The following is a 22,484-nucleotide window of genomic DNA, read 5'->3' as shown; positions in this document are numbered from 1 at the left end:
TAAACAAGAAGCAAAACATTTGGACACTTCCTCTCAAACCTGGAGCACCACTATCACCTTTGTAAAATCCTGTATTTCAAAATGGAAAATGGATAACTCACTGTTTGCTAAGCCCCACCAACCCTTAGCTACTGCTGCTCCACTTATCAACCTTTCCAGTCTTGTATGGTACATGTCCAGTCCACTTTATTAGTTTATTAGTTATTAATTTTTGCAACACTTGGTTGTGTATTTACTAGCAGATTTTATCAGCTGTCGCTAACTAGCTAAGCTAATATGAGCAGTAGGGGTAGCTTAAAGCTTTTTTTTTTATTTTATTTTATTTTTTTATTTATTAATTCTTTACATTTTTCTTCCTGTGCTAAAGGCCATGCCTATGTAGTTACATTGACTAAGATATAATTTTGGGGGAGGCTTTGGCGAACTGTAGCTCTCTCAAACAAAATCATGAAGCTTGTTGTGATCAAGCACCGGATAAACCAGGGTCGTGAGTTGGATGTACAAGCCAAGGTTTCTGCCTATCCAGTCTCACTCTGCTATGAATCCTGCTGTAAAGCTCTGTGAGTGAAGTGGAGTGGGCTGCAGTCAGAGATGTTGCAATATGCTCCTGGCTGACGTTAAATTAATGTAGCTGCACTTTCCCGCTCTGATCCACGCAATCTTTTTTCCTCCTACCAGCAGTGAATTTCATCCAAGAATCAAGCTTAATTTTACCTGGAGGCAAACGCAGCAGCAGCGGGTCAGAAATTCTCTGTTTGTATGAGTGTGTGTGTGTGTGTGTGTGTGTGTGTGTGTCAGAGGGAAAGAGAAACACTTACGACTTCTGTGGTGCAGTTGGTGGTTTAGCAGCAGGCTTGTTAGCTGATACACTACATCGCTCTGCAACACAACAGAGGACATTCAAGAATCACTGTTATGCACTGGGTGGTGTGTGTGTGTGTGTTGATTAATTGTTTGACAAGGAGCCAGTTTCAAATCACTGTAGACGTGTATTACTTTTGTAACACTGGAAAACATGACACTCCTTTCTACTGCTGCTAAAATATAGTGTGTGTTTTTGCTTTGCTTTGGTAACAGTAACAACACAATGCAAATGTTCCTTCATAATAAAATTCAACCTGAAATTAGCTGTCTGACAAAAGACTATTTATAGTCTTTTGGTCTAGATTTTGTTTTGCAAATCAGTGTGCAAGTTGCATACATGTGCAGGTGCATGCATTTACACCTCACATTACTGTAACATAGTTTTCCTCATGAATTTTCAGTGTAATGATACATACCAATATTGCAGTCTAAAATGACTTATACTGTAGCAGGATTGTGCTTGAGTTCTCCACTTCTAAGTTGATGCTGCCAGTTCAAACAGAAGGACCTGATAAACAGTCTGTGCTCCTCTCACCACTTAAGTGTGAGCTTGGTAATAAATGGTCCAAATGTGTAATTGTCCACGAATGGCAGCAAAAATACAATTTAGTGTATTTGAGTATCTGCATTTAAATGCTGAGTGACAAAGTCTGTGCTCCTTGAGATTCCTTGTTGTTTTTAATAATAAAAAACGTGGCGTCTACGATCAATCAAACCAATTGAGCTGCATGTGTAAAATCCTGTTTGATTACTTGTTCAGGTGAACACAGAAAGATAAAAGCAAAGTTTTTCAGACTATCATCCTCCCGTGGCTATGAATTCAGCTGCTGAAATCAGCTGCTTTTCTCACATTTCTTCTGGGTGGTATCGCCTTTGTGCCCTCTCCAGTGTTAATTATCAAAGAGCTTGTATGTGAGTGTTGATGCTGGGAAACTTACTCTGGGTGTTGTAGCCTGAGGTCACATGCTGTGACTCCTAGAGAGAGGGAGAGAGAAAGCCAGAGGGAGATGAACTGAATGAATAAACCAACAGATGTCATTATTGATTTCACAGCAGTACAACAATGCCATTAAAAGAATCCAGATCTTCTCATCTCCCGGCGTCCACACTCGGCCTCATTCTTAAAACTCTCTGGCAGGATTGGTGTGACGCTGGGGGCTGAGAGCCTTATTCATTACCTGCTGGGTGAGATTTACTGCCTCCGTGTTTACATTGTTTTTTTCTTTTGACATCACCACCAATGATGTGTTCTGCGTAAGAGCAAATCATAAAAGCACACAGCAGTGGAAAAAAATACCACCTGCTGTTTCAGGTTATTGCTGCCATTTCTGAGATAAATGTTGAATATAACATTTATGTTGGTTTTAATGTGACATATATCCCCACTATTTACATTACAAGGTGGCATAACCCTTTCTTTGTAGGAGTAGGTGGAACCTTTCTATCATCTGTCTTCTGAAGTGATAATTCTTTAGTCCCTGCTTTTATTGTGTCTCAGTCTTTGTTGATTGTTGTTGTCATTTCTGTACTTCACTTCTAAAACATCTGCTGTCAAACACAGTGTGGGTAGTACTACAGTGTCATTTCCTAGAAATTACTGTTGATGAAGTTTGGCTTTCTGTAAGTGATGTTCTTTTCTTTCAGGCACAGTTGTTATTACTGTTCATGTTAAAAACTCACTTATTTTTAGGATTTTTCTCTGTGTGACCAGACAACAGGTGTCCAAGACAGAAAAGCGAAAAGCTGCCATGGACTCAGTGTAGGCGGGTAATTTTTCTGAAGTGATGACTGAGAGGAGCCAAACAAATGTTGGTACAACTTTCAAAAAATATAATGCTTTGTACTGTAGGCCTGGTCACACTACGATTTACAATGGTGAAATTTCATGGCGAAAGCAATTTATTCCAATGGGTCAGTTGCTGCCGTCAGTGAAGTAAATCTGCCCGATTTTCTTGCTTTAACTTTGGTGAACCTTTGCACATGAATCTGTGCCACTGACCAACAGTCAGCCTGACCTTTGAGAGATCACAGAACCGGAGAAACTAAAATAGAGGAAGCTATTGTAGCTTATTAGCTTTGTTATACCATTTGCTTTTATTTAACCTCCTCTGTTACCTCCTCTACAAAAGGAGAATGAAAGTTATGAAGCAGGACTTTTTAATAAACACTTTTTAATAAATAGAGTGTTTTTTGTGGCATTAGTAACCAAATGCAGCTTGTTAGCTTGAGGTGTAAATTTGTCGATAGTTGATTTTTTGGAGAAAAAAGTCACTAAAGGCGTCTTAAAAGTTGCCAAATGTTGTGAGAAAATTGCAAGGTCAGCAACACTGGTTACACTACTAGAAAAAAGTTATTTTGACTAGCGCTAGCACTTCTCTGGCTGGTTTATGTGTTAGTGCTTAGCTTGCTAATTTGTTCACTAACCAGATGAGTAATCAGTGCATCACCAAGCTTCAAGAAGCAAATATTTTGTGAAGACTGTGAAGTTGGTCATGTTTTACTAATGTTTAATAAAGCTAATAATGCTATATAGATCTGTTACAAGAATTTATTAATTAGGACTACTTTTAGTTTAGCAAGCTTTGGAATATCCCTGGGGAGTTATTAATCAAGTCAAGTCTTAAATAAAGTCACTGATGAGTATACTCTGTGGTGATGTAATGAAATATAGATGTAATGAAATTTATAATGTTAATAAGACACAAGTAATAAGGTAGACAGGTTTTTAACGTTCCAATAAGCTTATAGGAAAAGTCCGTAATCTGTAAATTGTAACACATTAGTTTTTTTTGGAAAGAACTACAACCTTCAAGGAGAAATCAAGTGTCCTGTTTAAGGAAAATATTCATAGCTACAGTCCAGACTTCTGCAGACAATAAGTGGCTTTTTTCAACAGTATGACCACTTCCACACAGCACTGAACACACACACACTAAGGACGTGAACTAAACATGCACTCCCTAATTAACGCTGTAATTTCATTGGCTGTCACTTGCGCCACTGCGCAGAACGAGGCTACGGTAATCTGATTCTATCACAGCAATAACTGCCGCAGTGAATTTATGAATCAGATCTCATTAGCACACTGAGGAGGTTCAGTGACAGACTGCAGTTAGTTTTATGATGAACCACCAATAGGTGTAGGAGTTTAAGTGAAGATCTTTCAGCTGTTTCACATTCCTTTCCATCACTCACTGACTCATGCACAAATAAATATGTAGTCTCAGCACAAGGACAGAACAGGATAACAACATTTAAGAAAGCATACTTATAATTGCAATTTTATGTCTTATTGTAAGAGCACAGTAAGCTTTAACTTGTGTGAATTATAGCTGTCTAGAATGGGACAGAGAAACTGTGTACTAACCTTGTTTGGTATGGGGAACTTGGTCTGATCAGCCTTCCCAGGAGTGTGTATGGCAGTGAGAGGAGGAGGCCAGGAATGGGTCATCTCCTGAACGCACACACACACACACACACACACACACACACACACACACACACACACACACACACACACACACACACACACACACACACACACACACACACACACACATATTAATTTATACAAATTAATACAAATTGGTAATGATAATTTTCTGATACTTTAGCCCAAACTAAATGAAGCATATAACTCACAGTAATTGTTAAGTTTGCCCTCACGTGGAATGTACCTGGTGAATAACAATGAAGACTAAAGTGGAACAAATTTGAGCAAAGGGACTGCTTATACAACATCTTTGATGCAGAGTAGTGGAGTCAGCATTTAATCAAGGTTGTGCTGAACCGTCCCCATCAGAGTGGACTTTAATATAACTTATAGTATAAACTGGGAGGTGTATGGGGAGTTGGCGGCACACTAGGGATCAGTGTGCTGAGAGTGAACTAAGTGCAGAGTTGTTGAATTACCAAAATAAAAGCTGACTCCAGTCGGCTGCATTACAACTAAGCAGCAGGCGCAGGGGCAGCATCCTCTTTCAATTATTCTAATCACACAGTCTTCTCAGTTGAATTCCAGTCTCAATATGTAGAAGATTTAATTAGTTAACAAGATAAGCGTGTGTGTGTTTGTGTGTGTGTGTGTATGTAAGCTATACAATCTCTTGTAGGAAGGTGTGTACAGGTGCTGCATATGTTGGGAAATACGCTCACAAAGCAAAGTGCTTATTTTTCTCTTTCATACACACACAATGACACTCTTATTCACTGGAATCATTTTGAAAATAAATCCTTTGTAAACTGTAATTTAATTTCTGATAACAAAATTCTAAAAAATATCAATATGAGTCATTACAGCCTATCACTTAATATATGTTACTCCACACACTCATACAGCAGGTCACAGGGTCAATGGGCTTGAAAGGTCACTGACATCACAATTTCCCATCATGCGTCTCTTCACCCCCTCGGAGTGGATGACTCATAATCATCAGATGACTCATGTTTTCGTGCTTTTGCCTGTGTGTGAGGGAGTGTGTGTGTGTGTGTGTGAGTAAGGCAGTGTGTTTAAGTGAGACGTGTAGCTCAACATTATAGACGGTTCCTGAGTTTCCCTGTCTGCAGTCTTAATGCACTTGGCCTGAAGACATACGGTGCGTTGCTGGGCAACTCTTCTCTGACATCATCACGTCTCTCCTAGAGGAGTTCCTGTGTTTGACAGGCGGCTCTCCGGATGGTGTGTGTGTATCTGTGCATACATGTGAATATGTGTGTGTGTGTCTGTGTGTCTACTAATGTGTTACTACTGCCATTGTATGTGATTAACTCAGTCTGTCATATTAACACAGACCCACATGTCACTGTGATTTCCCAGTTATTATCTACTAGTCATATTATCCATTATCTACCATCTGTTGTATGACACCTTAACACAAATGAACATATAACATGTACATTTACGCCCCGGGTGACATTCACTTGTGTATGTACCACATTTTTTTCCCAGAAATTAGGTTTGAAAAAGTGATGTCGTCTTATGGTCAAAGACTAGACAATAACGGCTTGACAACATCAGATGAATGGAGAGAGTATCAGTGTAACACGGTCTTCAGCAGAGACAGTTGAATTATGGGTCGTTTGTGTCATTAATGTTGCAAAGCTAGCAAGTGTTTTAAGTCTGTTTATAGTCTTTCAGAGTCAGTCAGCCTTAAAAGTGTTCTGTTAGCCATGAAGGCTTGTGCAACGCATTTTGCTGCCATGGAGGAAATAAAGTTCATGACGACTGAAAACGAGTTCATGTCTTCAGTCGAGTCTTTACAGCAGAAGTGATTCAGGAGGAAAATCTGTGAAACAGCCAAGAATTATGGCTGTAATTTATGATCAGCTCAAGAAGACAGTCTGAAAAGTGCTAACTGTCAGAGTGAAATGATTCTGACCACTTCTGAGAGTCTGAGAGGAGAGAGTGAGAGTCTGTGACTGATAGACAAGATACACAAATGTGGGTTTTACATATTACCATATTTCATGGTTCATTTTTTTCCACACACACTGGTGTAATGATAATGATGTCTCAGGGAAACTTTCCCAACAGGAAAAAGTTTCTCAAAAATTGTGAGGGCGTCTTATAGGAAGGGTCATCCTACTGTGTATTCAAGCCAATACTGTACATAACATTATAAATCTACAGGACTCAAAGCTATGAATCCTCATTTCTGATTGGCTGGTAGGAGTCCATTAAAACAATTTACTGGGACTACTCAAACATGAGGCCAGTCAACATGCTTCTATGTTTTATCTGTCCAGCTTTGGAGATCTTGGTTCCATAGATTTCTGCTTCCACCTCAATATACGCTGGAGGTGAATGGAATTTTGTTTGTGGTGTCACGGCAACCTCTTATACCATAAAATGTCCTGGTCCCTTACTGTAATCCACAGACCTAGCAGAAGACACAGTAGCAGGTTTAAAAGACTATTTCTATGTGAGAAGGCACTTCCACCTCCTTTTAATACTGGCAGCAGCAGAAACCTAAAGGACATAAAAAACCCAAACCATCGGCATGGCTAGATACCACCAATTTAGGTGGATTTATCCTTTAAACACAGCCTTGTTTATTTTTGTCTGTTTAAGCGGCCATGGTATAAATGAGATAATACACTCTGGGGTATCCTGATTTAGGAAATAATAGTTAAGGTAGAAGGGAAGAAAAGGAAGGCAATTTGCTTATAGTCCATCCTTGGATTGCTGGTGATCTAACTTTGTGGTTTAGATAATACTGCTTGTTTCTAGTTGCCATATCATACACTACGGCCGATGGGAGACAGAGAGAGGATTCCTTTTATTAAACACTGCAAAAAGACAGTATTGTCTTTTGAAGGTTTGCAGCCAGTTTGAGCAGCTTTGCTTCTTTACACAACGTCTCTGATACACACTGTTAGTTTGAATTGTGAAAACATCCAAAACAACAATGTTTCTGTGACAACCGACTTGTAGCTGCGCCGTCATCGAAAGGGAAAGATGAACCACAGGCCTCCGCTCCGATTCACCTCACCTCACATTCTGAACTCCCTGATCTTTCCACTTGACACGGCTAAAAACCTCAGACTGAATTCAATAGCGCACCAATATTATTGACAAAGGCTTTTCATGCAGCTCACAGCACACTGTCACACAGCCTGTTGGCCAGAATATTGATTTGTGATAGGGAGAGAGAGGTGAATGACAGAGGGCAGAGAGAAGGATGAAGAGAGGAGGACAGACAGAGAGGGAGATAGCACAGTGAGTGATATGAGAAGAGAAGGAAGAGAAGAGATAGAGACAAATATAGAGGGGAAGACATAGGGTGACGAACGAAAGAGGTAACCTGACATAAAGCAGTCAGAGAAGGTCCTTGTCTTTATAGCTGCAAATCTCCTGACTGGCGAGGAGATTGGTGGGAAAACATTTCTGTTTTGACATCGCTCTGAAGGAACACAGTAACAAAACAAAAAGACAGGAGCGGACAGGAGAAAGAAGAGGGGAAAGTGTGGAAAAAACGCGTTGCTTGATGTGATTTTGATGACATGCAGATAGGAAAAGAGGGGGACACAGGGAAAGAGAGATGTAAGGAGAGTGAAGGAGAGAAGAAAATTGTGGAAAAGATCTCTGCATGAAGTCATCCTGCAAAAACAAAAACTTGTATAATCATTGACCTGAGCCAACAGAGCTCCTTCTTTCTCTCCCTCTGGTTTTTACTTCCTCTGTTTTTCTTTCTCTCTCTCCGTCCTTTTTTTCCTACAATCAAACTCTCAGGAGAGAGACGAAGGTCTTTGTGAGCAAACAGAAAACAGCTGATAATCAGTGCAATTACTCTGTGTGTGTCTGAGTGTTTGTGTGTGTGCGTATGTGTGCATGAAGCCGAGCAACATACCCGCAAAATCTCTTCAACACAGCTGGAGTCATTTGGTAGGCTGACCTGGAGAAAACAAAGGAGAAAGACAGAGTCTGACTTCAACATTATTTATAGCAGCATTACATTACTTGTGAAACAGCAAAAACAGAGTTCTAAGCAAAGGAAAAGTAAAGCAGATTCATCCACACTACAGTCGTAACCGACTGTTCTCGGAGCCACACTCCCTCTAAAGCTTTTTGTTCTCACATGGAAGTGATGCAGTTTACAATGATACTGTAAGCTTGGCATATTTACCTCTTCAAAATGTTTAATAGTAGTAGTATTATAATAGTTTTTGAAACAATGTGTGTGTCATTTCAAACAGAGAGACAAAAGCAGCCTTCTCATGTGTACCTAGCAAGCAGTGATTTTTGTCAGTTAAAATAACAGCTTTTGCAGTCAGATTTTACGAGCTGTAGCTAGCTATTTAAGCTTAAGCTTAACATTGGCTGTTTGTGTGTGACTGTTAAGGGTTTGGCAAATGTAATGTTAGCTCAGGTAACGTTGCTGGGATTGTTGGGTGAGTAAACTTAAAGAGCAGGACATGCTAAAGTTTGCTAAAACTAAGCTCAGATAGTTTCCAGAATCGGTTTTACCACAGTGGGGAAATACCAAAGCAGTGAATGTGGTATTGTGAACTTGACTTTAAAGTAACCCCCCAAAATAACGCAACCTACGCAACAGTTAATTATGTGCTCCCTGGCCTTGGAAGAAACAATCAATCGTTAGCACATTTGGCTAACTTGCTTCTTTAATAACCTTGTAGGGTAGAGCTGATAAACACACAGTTCCTGACACTTTTGCTCACATGTTTTTGGTTTTGAAAAATGTGAAGTTTGCATTCCAAGAATTGCTTTTATTACAGCCCCACGCACATTGCTTCAGCATGTAGAGAAATTCAAAACTCGACAGGCCTGCCATGCCTAGTTACAGCTGTTCCATCCAGTGGTGAGGTTTAGTCGAGGTCAAACTATTCATCAATTTCAAAACATTCATTTAAAACTGTCCTATTACTGCTTGTGTTGTAAATCTATTAACACGCTGAGAGTCAAAACATTTGTGCATTTTGGTCATCTAAGACGAAAAAGTATGGTTCGAATTATATTTATAATTATATTTGTGTGATTTATACACACTGGCTTGCGTATGTGGGCAGAGAAAAGCAATGGAGGGATATTTAGAAACTGGGATATTTCAGTTTTCAAATTCAAAAAAAGCCATAAATGCCTGTGGTTTGGCTGGTGTTGTGTTAACCACAGGGCCATTTCAGCTCGACAATTCATGGGACGGACTAGAGTTTTATTTAGGGAGAAAAAGAGGCTGTTTGAGCTTAGACATATGCAGCTACTCTGATTGAATTTACCAGCTCAATGGCTGCACACTGCTAATCTGTGTTAACATGTGCCCTTGTCAATTAAGTCTTTCTTAGTGAACAGGACTGATCTGGACTGGTGACTGAAGTAACATTACAGCAGACACTTGGGTTGTAAATTCAGACAGGTTTCTGAGAAGCATAATTTAACTGGTCATGGGAGGTGAAACCAAAATAAAATTTTCATGTCAAATAATGAAAGCGAAATCGTAAAAAAAAAACAAAAACAAAAAACTAACTGAAATACAAATAAAAAGAAAATGAAGTTTCTGTAGCTGGAACTGTGTGTTTTGTCAGTTCAGCCAAAGTGCATGTTGCTGCTCATGCAAACTAGTATGTTTCTCTTCTGTTTATTCCAAACAAACCATTATTGCCTCTGCTGGAAACACATGACTTTGCTAGCTAAAACCTACAAGACAGAAGAATTAATGTCCATTGCCGAATTATCGCTTCCAAAAAGTAATCGAAAACAAAATAAAGCAATTCACTGGGCCAAATCTCGGCTTGGATCAATCCAACAAACAGGCTCATTAAAGAAAAAAGAGATGAAGGAACAGCAAAAGGAAAAGAGAAACACTGAAATACTCTGAGAGCAATTCACTGTAGCCTCTGTCATACAACAACATTACTAATAGCACCAACATGAACACAGGAACAATTCAGCAACTATGATGAGAGGGATGACTTCATATTCCCCCTTTAAATCATTGACTGTTAAAACAATGAAAAAATAAAAGTGATTTGGAGTGTGTGGTAGACAGAGTCAAAACTCCTTGAGCTCACCAGTGAAACATCCCCCTGAATGTCTCTTAGACACGAGCTGTGCTTCCACACGAGCACATCACTCTGCAGCAACGCATTAATTACACAGCGAGTCAACAGGAAACCAGAGTGGGCGGTTGAAGACGTCTGCTTTCCAATGAAAGAGCCGAGGCTACTTTCAACCAAAACTTACAAATTTCAATTTTGCCCTGAGCTATGACAACATAAAACAGATGTACTACAGTCTAGAAAGGAGACAAAAAATAATACTTAGAATTTAAATCTGAAGTTCAACACCCTTCAGCGAGGTCACGGAGCATCATCTGATGCCCACCAACACCTCTAGCACATCAAACGCACTGTGGACAGAGGAAGGTGACAGGGAGCAGCTGGAATGTGCCAATACAGGAAGAAAATGTGATAAAGTTTCAGCCTTTCTTAGAGTTCTCTTATGAGTTGGCTTGAAGCAGTGAAATAGGACAGTGGTGTATCTTGAAGAGTCAAGGTTCAGCCAGTCAGAAAGTTTATGTACAATAAATCATGGGTCATGGTGTTTTGATGAGCATCAAATGCTGTTGGTGAATGAAACCATTTTGGCCACTGACTGTAAAGACAAGATTGACATATGATCAGTTTATAAAGCTGATAAAGAAAACAGCTGGTTATTCACCTGGCCAGCAGACCAGAGCAACATTAGCATTTATTTGGAGCTTAAGAATTAGCATTAGCTTTTATTTATGAGCATGTCAGACAACATGGTGGATTTAAGTTGAAAATTAACTCCGGTTTTAGTTTTGTTTTAGTTTCCACCAACTCCTGATGGAAATATCTGGCTCTTTAGCTGCTAATTGCTCCACTATGTTCAGAAGCTAGTTGCTAAATTTGTGTGCTGCTGCTGTTTGGTGCAGGCAGGCTCAGGTGGGTTTTAGAGAATTTTTGCCTATAACATCTGTCTGCTGCGTTTGGAAATTATGCTAATGAGAACTGTGAGAGTGAACCAAAACAGCAAAGTGGAGGACCATAAAACTAAAACCATGAGCTGGAAAACACTAAAACACCCCGTTTAGTTCAGAGGAACTGCAGAGCTAGGGGTAATTCTCTGTGGGTTTGCCAGTATGAATGTCTTTTTTTCACATTGCACATGGTCATTTTTTCCATTCTTAATATAAAAATGCTGATTTGTGCAGCATTACGAGTTTTCTCTGCTGTGGCATTTAAACTGATTAATAATTAGTGTACTGCTAGTACAATATCATGCACTAGCCTCATGGATTAAATTAAACAGGAAATATGTTTCTAGAAAGTGAACAGATATAGAAATAGAAATAAAAGATTTCCACAAGGTGGAAAGAGTTGAAAAATATATCTGACGTTTATGATAGGTAGGTAAAGACAGAGAACTCACTTCACCACAGTTACTTTGCTTTTCTTCATAAATGTCATCGCACCTGTTCTCATGGCACATCCTGCTAATGATTTCTCAGTAAAAGAGATTGTTTATTTTCCTGAACTGTAAATTACAAATTATTTATTATATATCATACATTCTAAACTGCAAATTGTGCAATAGTCAGTTCTAAATAATACACTGTATACTGTATACATTATAAATCACTGAGCAACAGTAATTATCAGTGAGCAACAGTCAAGTGTAAATTATAAATAATACATTGTAAATTGTAAACTGTAAATTATAAATGATCAATTAGCAGTTGTCAATTGTAAATTATAAATATATATTGTAAATTGAAAATGTTGATAGCAAATTAAAATAAAGCAATGTTGTTTAGGTTATTATACCAATGTATTATCTATTAAGTTAAGACAGTGACATTTTAAAATATACAACATATGACACTTTAAGTATAAAAAGACATTTTGGGCCCAAACCAGTGAGACTCTTTGTGTAACATAAGACACCTCCTGTGTCATTTTCCTTATAGTTTCACACTGTAAAATATTTGATGAATGCAAACAAGAACATGCAAATGTGATTTCATGTTGTGTCATCACTATAAAACACAGTTGGCAGACAAAAATGGAAACACTCTTATGATTTCGGGCTCGCTGAGTCTGTCTATTTCTGTCTCTATCCATCCGTCTATACATCCGTCTCTCCCCGCCTCACTTTCACCATCCCTGTCCATCACAGTTGTATTTAGTTCACTGGAGCATAACACTGACACTACCAGGGTTTGGTGTTTGTTTCCTATTTGCAGTATGGACCTCTAAACCAGATGGCATACTGAATGTATTATAATAAACAACATGCTACTTAGTCATTGCAAAGACAGAAGTCTATTCCGAGCTCAGTGAATAGAAGCTGGCTTTTATGGATTTGAATGGACATGTGACTCTTACATGTAATATGTGTGTGTGCGTCTCCTAATTGTTCTTACTACGAGATCACGGTTAATGTCAAGGACTAAGAGCGAGAGGGAATATAAAAAAGAAATGAAAGATGAGTGACAGCCAGAGAGGAAGTCTGCAGGAGGAGAAAGGACAAAATTCAGAGAGAAAAGAGATAGCAAAGAAAAATGAGAGACAGAGTGAGAGAGAGATTCGGAGGGAAAATATAGCTGAGGCAATTACTGATGCAGAAATCGTTTCTCTCTGAAATAGCTGCTCAGATAGATAGACGTCTACACACACGAATGCACCAACTGTCTCTCACACACACGTGCACCAAACTAAAGGCAGATACACTCGGTCACAGACAGGTACATGTGGACACACAAGAACACACAAAAGCTTGTATCCACACAGCCACATTTAGACACACACAGGGCTGCATCGAACAGTTGTCATTATTAATTAGCCTGCTGATTATTTTCTTGATTAACTGATTAATTGTTTGGCCTATAAAAGTCAGAAAATAATGAAAAATATCTGTCACATTTTCCTGGAGCCCAAGGTGAAGTTATCATTTTGCGTGTTTTGTTTTGTCTTTCTCACTAATCCTTCATAACCTTCAAAAAAAAATCTAGTTTACTAGCACCTGCGACAAAGGAAAGCATCAAATCCTCACAGTTGAGAAGCTAGAAGAAGGGGCGTATTTAGCATTTTTGTGTGGAAAACATTTGATTAATTAAATAATTAATCAAATTCATTTGATTAATTATTAATTAAATAATTAATCAAATGATAGCTGCCAATCATTTTTCTGTTTAATCATTTTAGTCTGTAGTCTTCAGGACATTTCACTAAGAAATAACTGATTAGGAACATTACTTATTCAAACTGCAACTTAACCTCATGACAATGGACAATGATGAGAAGGCTGAAAGAGTACAGTCATGTGGAAGATGGGGGTAGCACTGTGTTGTCGCTATATTATGTTGTGTTTTAATGAAGATCTGCCAAAATATGTATATTACAAAAAGATCACAGTGCACATCACTGTTTTAACACCTTTTAACTTTCAGATGTACGGGGGGAAAATCCCCACGCTCCTGTCGTGATGCACTTGTGTGTTTCCATGGTAACCAAATAATTTGGTGTTAAAATTTTACCACTTACATTTATCACTCACAAGCTCGCTTTCTGTCTGCAGATGGATTTAACAGTAAGTTTAGTTCTGAGGCAAACACACCTGGGTTCGTGTGAACTAAACCGAAAAGCTTAGGTGTAAAAATGAAACTGTGGTTCAAGTTTTGGTTGAATTCTGTGTTGCATTAGGCTTTACTCTGTAGTTGCCCTTAATGAGACAATTTACTGTATGTGTTTTAAATACCAATTATTTTTTTTTAAACATAAAATTGTTGGACACTGAGTCAATGGTTAAAAAGAGAAAAGCCAGCAACAGTGGGATTGATCATTTTCATTGTAACCTGTATTGCTGAGTGTTGAAATCAACATATAATATTGTATAATATTCATAACTACAGAGGGTTAAATTCAGTGATAGTTGTCAGTGTCTTAAAAAAAAAAGGGGGTTGCTTTTGTCCTGACTCTCCATTCTGATTGGCTGAATGGGTCCTTATTATATTAATTTGTCATATTAGCGAGTTTACACACTGCAGGCAGCCACCGATGAAATTACATAACAAACACATTTAATGTGATTTCACTCAAATGATTTCCTTTTATGTGCCCGTGCCTTTTTGTGTTTCAAATCCACCAGTGTCTTGTTTCTTTTGTACTGGAATTAAAAATCATTAAGAGGTAATTATAGTAATGTGTTTAAGACGGAAGAAACATGCTCTCCTCTGTGTGTGTGTGTGTGTGTGTGAGAGAGAGAGAGAGAGAGAGAGAGAGAGAGAGAGAGAGAGAGAGAGAGATGAATGACTCAGTGAAAGCACGTGGGATGACAAATTATGAATTAATAAAAACACCCCAAAAGACATACAGTCTATTCATGTCTACAGTAAGACAGAGATGGTAACATTTTACTTGGAGATTGGCAGAAACAGAAGATGAAAGAGAAAAGAAGAGATACAAAGAGAGAATGAAAGAGGATAATGAGCAAAGAAAAAGAAAGACATGCAAAGACAAAGTCAAACAGAATCAAATCTGGAGCCTGATGAATGTAAACATTTTCTCCTGCGCTGTCCTCTGAGAGCTATTAACTCATCCTCTCCTATTTCTGTTTTATTTTAGAACCACTTTCTCAGGATATTTTCTCAGAGAGATGAGGGAAAGGTTTACTTTGTAGGATAAATTACACAAAGTATCTGAACTTCGTCTTCTAACGCGGCCATCCTCGACACCAGACAGGCCACAATGTGCCACTGAGAAAAAAACTGTTGTCACAAAAAATGTCAAAGTCAAATGAAAACCGTCAATCACCCAGTCGCTGCGATTGAAGTTTCGAGTTGTATACGGTTCAGACTGAGGTCCAACAGGGTTTGGAAAATCTTCAAGGATTTTTTGTCCACGGGCTTCTTGTTTATTCAGTTTCATCTGCTCCTTTTATCATCCATATTTCAGCTGTTTACAGAGCTGGAGTGACCGCCATCGCTGGGATTACCAGCATGCTAGATAGATCACAAGCATTGCCCTCAGAGGAAACTATGTGTGTGTGTGTGTGTGTGTGTGTGTGTGTGTGTGTGTGTGTGTGTGTGTGTCAACAGTGTGTTAGAGAGCGTGTCTGTGTGATTCCGTCTGTGCACTGATATGTGAGCATGTTTGTGTATGAGCCAGCCGGCCTGATAATCTAAAGATTGTTCAGTACATATAAAAGTGGGTCTATCACCTCATGTGCCCTCTTTACACATTTTCACCTCTTAAAGGAAAAATGAACTGGTTCTCTGGCTTGCATTGTGGTTTTGCGGTGCTCTCATAAAGAGCACTTCATGCTCTTCTTTTAACATAACTAAAAAAAAAACCAAAAAAAAAAAAACCTGTGCTTCTGTTAATGAAGTGGTTTTAATCACCTCAGTTCTATAGCCATCACTGTGTTTGATGTTATGCTATCACTCTCCTTGAAGCTCAGATGGAAGCACTATGTTGAGCCATATTTTGGTGACCCTTCGTGATAGTCTGTATGCTCAGTATTTTCCACACACTAATTGTATGGAACATACTGAGCAAAGAGAAAAAAAGAGATTTTGCTGCAGGAGTGGTATTAAAAAGTTTCTATGGATGATTTTTCTTCTTCATAATCTGTCAGTATTGCACTGCAGCTAAATTAACAGAAATTTAAGCTGACTGTAACTGTCTGTTCCAACTTATGACGGTCACTTCTGAAGCCTGCAGGGGGAGTGTTTGATACTAGGCCATTACTGGTATTGATATTTGAGAGGGAAAAAAAAGGAAAAAGATTTGATCAACTGGCCAAAATTCTTTTATTAAATTAATAAAAAAGCAAGCTCTTTTGCCAAGAGTTTCAAATGTAGGTATCACAGAGAGGGTAAACACATGGTATATTTTATAGATGAGCACAAACTTCCTGTGGTGTGACTGCAGTGATGTAGATGTATAGTCAAGGGTGCCTCCGTATGATGACAGTTGGTGAAGTTAGATGTGCAACACAATGCACTGCAGAGTTTAACACTGTTCCTTAGATAGTACAGTTTGATATGAAGTCAGAACGACCCTGAACATCTGCCAGCATAAATGCCCACATATAAAAACAATTCCAATTTCAGTGTAAATGTCTGAATACTAAATGTGCCTTTTTAATGTTAGTTTTAATTACATGTGAAATGTCCACAAATAACATGTCGTGTCCATATCACGTGATATGCTTCTGATAGCAACTTCCAATTTAGATCTGGTTCACAATTGGCAAAATACCCAGATTCATTGAGCGCTGACGCTAATGAATCTTTTCTTATTTTGTATCAGCAGACTGATGTTGAAAACATGCATTTTCATTTATAGCTCTCTCTCCAAGCTGCTGACTCTATTGTTTAGTCAGGAACTCCATTATTTAGATTAGGTAGTGAAAAACCAGGTATAAAAGTCAGTATATTCAGCTGTTATCTCTCTCTCTCTCTCTCTCTCTCTCTCTCTCTCTCTCTCTCTCTCTCTCTCTCTCTCTCTCTCTCTATATATATATATATATATATATATATATATATATATATATATATATATATATATATATATATATATATATATATATAATCACATATCACAACAGGTGACTACAGATATAAACACAGTTGCAGTTATTTGTGACTATTTTCAAATTAAGTTAAACTTAATGAGATTCGATAAAGGAGTTGAAAGGATTTGATAAGTGGGTTTAATGCTGGATTCAGATCTGCTATTGAACCCCAAACACAGAAACAGTGTTTTAGATGTGATAGATACAAACTCATATAATGGCCCACATATTGACAGAATGGAGATACACCTTTAATTTATAATGTTAATAATTGTTCCACATAAGGTGAGCCTGTTACAGGAACCTGGTGTTGTGAATGCCTTCCTGCCCTCATGGTTTACTAGGACACGTAAATGGAACAGAGTTATTGTAACTGTAATTAGTTATACCTGTGTTTTCCTGCTATAGTCAGTCTGGGTGCCTTGCTTCTCCTCTCTTGTTGTTGTCATCTACACTAACTGCTTCCTATCGGCTGAAGCCACCGTTCCAGAGTTGCCGCTCCAGCGTTTAGAGCCTGGTAAGGTTACTATACATACTACTGAACAAACGCACACACCAGTGTTGCTTCTCTCTCCCTCTCTCTCATCTCATTTCATTTGTTTCTCTCTTGCTCACTCTCTATGCCCCCCTTCCGATTCCCTTTTTCTCTTCCATCTCTCCCTCTTTTCTCCCTCTCTTCTTCATCTTGTGTTCCCCTCACCAAGCTGTGGAGAGGCAGATAAGGACTTGATTTACCATCCAATTAAATGTCGTCATTGAAACATTGCTTCAAATAAGCCCGGCGTTCTCACCCTGCGCTAATTGGCCTTCCTCTAGCATACGCATGTGTTAGGACGTGTGAGAGTGCTTGTGTGTGGTGTATGCGCTTGTCTTTTTGTGTGTCTCTAATGCTTTACCCAGGACCAGCAGATTCAGATAACGGTTGTTCCCCACATTAAAAAGAGGGGCATTTTAAGTTCAAACTAAGTTTTATGTGTGGCTCTTTTCGTCTATCCTAGTATTCTATTCCTTTCCAAACACTAAACTATCCAACTGAGCCAAGAATCAAAACTAATTTTGATTCAAAAAAGCCATGATAATGAATATTTTTCATATTTACATAGAATCAAATGACTCTGTCTAATTTGAAAAGCCAGAAAACCACAGAGGATTATCACCCAGCTCTGCAGCTCTTGAGAGGCTAAAACACTCTACGTTGCTTTTAGCCTTTTTTATCTTATTATTTTAGTTTTGCAGTACATATAGTCCTCAGTCTCTCCTCTCACATAAAATTTATTTCCAGCACTACAGTACTTGCTCAGCACCAAACAGCAGTAAACAGAGTTAGCAGTTGGCTGGTGAAGAGAGGCAAACACCTAACTAACAGCTAAATTTCTCAGCAGTTATCAGACACAAAATTAAAGTTAAAAGACGTTTATGTTGAACCACCATTTGTCACATGGTAGGAAAACGACGACTAAGTGAATTCCAGTGTTGGTATGAGTCTGCTGGAAGTAGAAAAGTGAAATGTTCGCTAACACGTTAGCAATAACACGGTGATATGTCAGGGCTGTGTGTTTGTTAATGTGTTTAATGGCTCCTCTGCATGTGTGTATGTGTTTAACATTCACACACACACACACACACACACACACACACACACAGTATAACAGTCTACCTTTTTCCGTCCCTTCCTCTCTCTAACACACATGCATACACACACACTCAGAAGCTGGTTTTTATAGAATTTTAATAAATCCATGGGAAAGCGGTCTCAAAACTCATTTATCAAACATTTAACACTGACTTAGCCATTAAAGGGGGCGAGAGAGGGAGCGAGGAGGATAGATTGAAGAAGAGGAGCTATGATCAATGCCAGTGGACCATGTAATTGCACCAGGAGTGGGTTAGCTGAAAACATTAGCCTTGTTTTCTGATGGATCACATCCTGGAGCCAGCTAGCCAAGCTAAACACTTCAATCTGTATTAGTACGACCCAGAGTCATCCATCTAAAGGAGCGGTACCACTAAAATTAGCAAAGGTTTTTTACACAATTGATTAGCTGACATAATTGATGGTTGTTATTAACTTTCCGAAAGTGTTTAAAACCTAGTCTTTGCTTTGTTCTTTATTTTAGAAGCAGAGGTCACTTTTTTTCAGTAAATGAAAACCTCACTTTCAAACCATGTCTGAAATTGAAAAGTTCAATCCTTTGCATTTTCTAACACAGCTTTTTCTTCTCTTGCCTGGATTCCACACATCGATTTGTAGAGAGAATAAAGATTTCTTTCATTCAGCATCTGTACAGACGCACATACAGTCACATATGAAAAGAAGTACAGCACGTCATCTCCTCGGCAGCAACAATCATTGGCACTGACGTTCCACTGAATCATTTTTTCACCTCGTGCACCATCAAGCATTGCCAAGAAGAGAGTTTCCAGCTCACTCTCACCCCATTACAGGATCTTTTCAAGCCGCTCTTCTCTCAAAAATACTTCAGATCTGTGACAAGCGAATCCTTCCACTTCAAGAACCGTTTTTCCCTGTTGTTACCAGGATATTTCACAATAACGTCACTTAACAACTGGCTGCTCAGTGTTTGTCACCAAAGTTCCAAACTTTAAATGTTTAATCCACTGTGTTTCACTGTTGCACATGCAGTCTGTGCTCTGTCTCTGTATTTATTAGATCTGCGCTACATGCTTACCTAGAGTGTAGTTTCTCTTTTACAAAAAAAAACTGATATGATTCATAACTGCTCAGTGTGTTATAGGCTCTGCACTCCCACACAGGTGTTTTGAATTACTGTGGCTGATTAAACCTCTGATCAACCTGGGGAAAGAATTGCTGAGAATTGTATGAGTATTATGTCACCAAACTCCATAATGATAATGATGAAAATTTATCCTGCACTGACTAAGGTGAAACATAACAAGCAAGCAAGACGAATGTCAATCAAGCACACTTTTACACGCCCACAGAGTCTTGACAAAGAGGTGTAATCAAGCAACAGACTGAAAACACCTGAGTGCGTGGGTGAGCCAAAACTCATAGTTTTACAAATGTTGACAAACTAGGACGACAGAAAGATCTGTTGTCATTAAATGTATAATAGAAATGGAAATGACTTCTTTATCATCCCTTCATGTCCATGTTAGCTAGATAATTAGCTTGCTTTGTTACGCATGTATGGCCACAACAAGAACCTAAAACTTTCCCACTTGTAAAAACAGGAGCGTGAGGGAGGCCTGGAGTCGTCCAGGTAGACTGTGCCATGAATGACTGAAACCATGATTGTTAAACAACATTTAATCTGGTCGCATAAAAAGCGCTAAAATGAAAATTTAGCAGTGCACACTTCTTAGTCTTCAGGGTTCCTTCCATATCCACGGTATCCACCAACACTCTCTTTTTATGTTATCTCAGCTTTTTAGCTGTAATCTCTGCTGCCTTGAAACTTTAAAACCATTCTGTCCTCTCTGTCCTGCTCTTATTATAGTATAGACATGTCTGAACTAGCCATGCCTGGATAACTTGACTCGCCTCGTGGGAAAAGGTGTTCATTAAAAGCTGTTTTTGAAAATTAACCATCCCACTCTCGACATATATGATATGATATGATATGATCCGAGACCGTCCATTTCCTGAACAGCTCGGCCACTGAGAATCTACTGAAAGCTGCTCAGTTTCATACCCAAGAGGCCTGTGTGCCGTTCGGTCACCTATAGCAAAGGTGTTTTATTATCTCATGCTGTAAAACTGTCAATGCAGCCTATGGGTGTAAGCACAATATAGTATAATAATATTAACAACAACCTCGAGGACATTTAATTAAATGCTATTAAGATAAACAACAATACTTGAACAACTAGTGCACCAGCAGCCAAAGAGCAGCACAGTGGAGTTACTGCTGTGGATGACATCTCCATTATACGACAAGGGGAGGGAGATTCACCACTGTGATTAATTGCGAACAGAACACCTCCTACATACACCCACACACACTCTATCTTCCTCTGTCTCATACACACACATTCAGTTGGCAAATAAAACCCCTTTTATAAATATATGTGACACATGCACACGCACACGCAGCTATATTAATGGAAAGAAAAGGGCTTTATATAGGCGCACACTCACCTCTGTTTTAATTAGTGGAAAGTGGAAACACACACTCACACACACACACTTTGCTACAGCAGCCTCGCTGAGCAGGGAAAAGAGAATGATTGACAGATGTGTGTGTGCATGTGTAGAAGCAAAATTCAAGCTGAGTATATTTGATTTGTTCTGTTGGCAGGATGTGTTTGAGTGTGTGTGTTTGTGCTCGCTGTGTGTGTGGTCTGTCTGTGTGTGGTTCTCAGCAGGATGTCTGTGTACCAACTAAATAAGTGGCTCTTGAGGGTGGGGGGTGGGAGGGGGGCATGGGTGGGAGGTGGAGGGGTCCTCAGCAGTACAATGGGGCATCAACTGCGTGTGGCTGTGTGTGTGTGTTCCTCTATGCATTTGTATGTTTATCCATACACACACACACACACACACACACACACACAGGTAATTCCCAGTGGACCAAATAAATCTCCTTTGTCCACAAAATAAATGGCGTACTTTCGACCAAATTATTTCTTTTTTCCTGGTGGTTCTTCAGATTTAGTGTATTCATCTTGGAGCATCTCATCTTCAATAGACAACACAAAGTGTTTTATGAAACACAAGGCTCATCCTCTGTCTAAAAACAAACTCCTGGTTAACAAGTGGCTAACGTTAGTCTTCAGCCAGTAACTAATGAGCCACTTGCTCAGGTTGTCAACATGTCAACAGCATATTTTTTGTTCTGCCAGCACTAAACTGAAATAAAGCATAACTTTTTTACCTAACCATTTTTCATCTTTGACATGGTCAATCATAGTCTAACAGTAGGAAGCAGGGTCATATACTTAGTGACCAAAGGGCTTTTTCAACACAGACTACACCAGGCCCAGACTCCCTAACTTGGGAGTTTGTACTTGGCAAGTTCAACTCAGGAGTCCAGACTATACTACAGGACTATTTGCCTCTGGAACAGCAGCGTTCTTGCTGATATCAGCAGCTCAGCTCAGCACTGGTGATTACACTGCAGAATAACTGTACCTGGCTGTATGGTGACAAAATAATCTCAAAGGTCCACAAACAGGGGCAAAAAATGGAATTGACTTGATATCCAATCTGCAATGTATATTAAAAATCAGTTCATTTTCATTGAAATGTGGTTTTATATCTGTGCGTACAAGAACCCCAAAGTCCACAGAGGCAGCACTGTTGTTAAAGCATCCCACAAAATATGTATTTGTTATGTTGTGTTCAGCTTTATCATCTCAAACGAAGTAGCAGCAACACACTCTGAGACCAACTTTCATCTTCCAAAAGGAATTATGTCATATTTCAAAATGCTAAGGACAACAGAGCCAGCGGTAAATTGCCAAAGGGCTTGCTGAGATAAGATTGCCTGCTAGTGGCCTGCTATCATTCAGCAGACGTTGTGCTAAAGTGTTGACATGGAGCATTTGGAAATTGGAATGGCATGGAAAATTTTTGCTATGT

General features: G+C 39.0%; 1 protein-coding gene across 4 annotated transcripts in view; it reads left to right on the top strand.

The window, feature by feature from the left end:
- The window catches only part of ids (iduronate 2-sulfatase), a 164,665-nt gene that overhangs the window by 72,304 nt on the left and 69,877 nt on the right, over positions 1–22,484 (top strand). The gene's annotated exons all lie outside the window — the stretch shown is intronic.

The sequence above is a fragment of the Toxotes jaculatrix genome, chromosome 10 (assembly GCF_017976425.1).
Source record: "Toxotes jaculatrix isolate fToxJac2 chromosome 10, fToxJac2.pri, whole genome shotgun sequence".
NCBI lineage: Eukaryota > Metazoa > Chordata > Actinopteri > Toxotidae > Toxotes > Toxotes jaculatrix.
The sequence above is the reverse complement of the archived record's forward strand: the minus strand, read 5'-3'. Positions and strand labels throughout refer to the sequence as shown.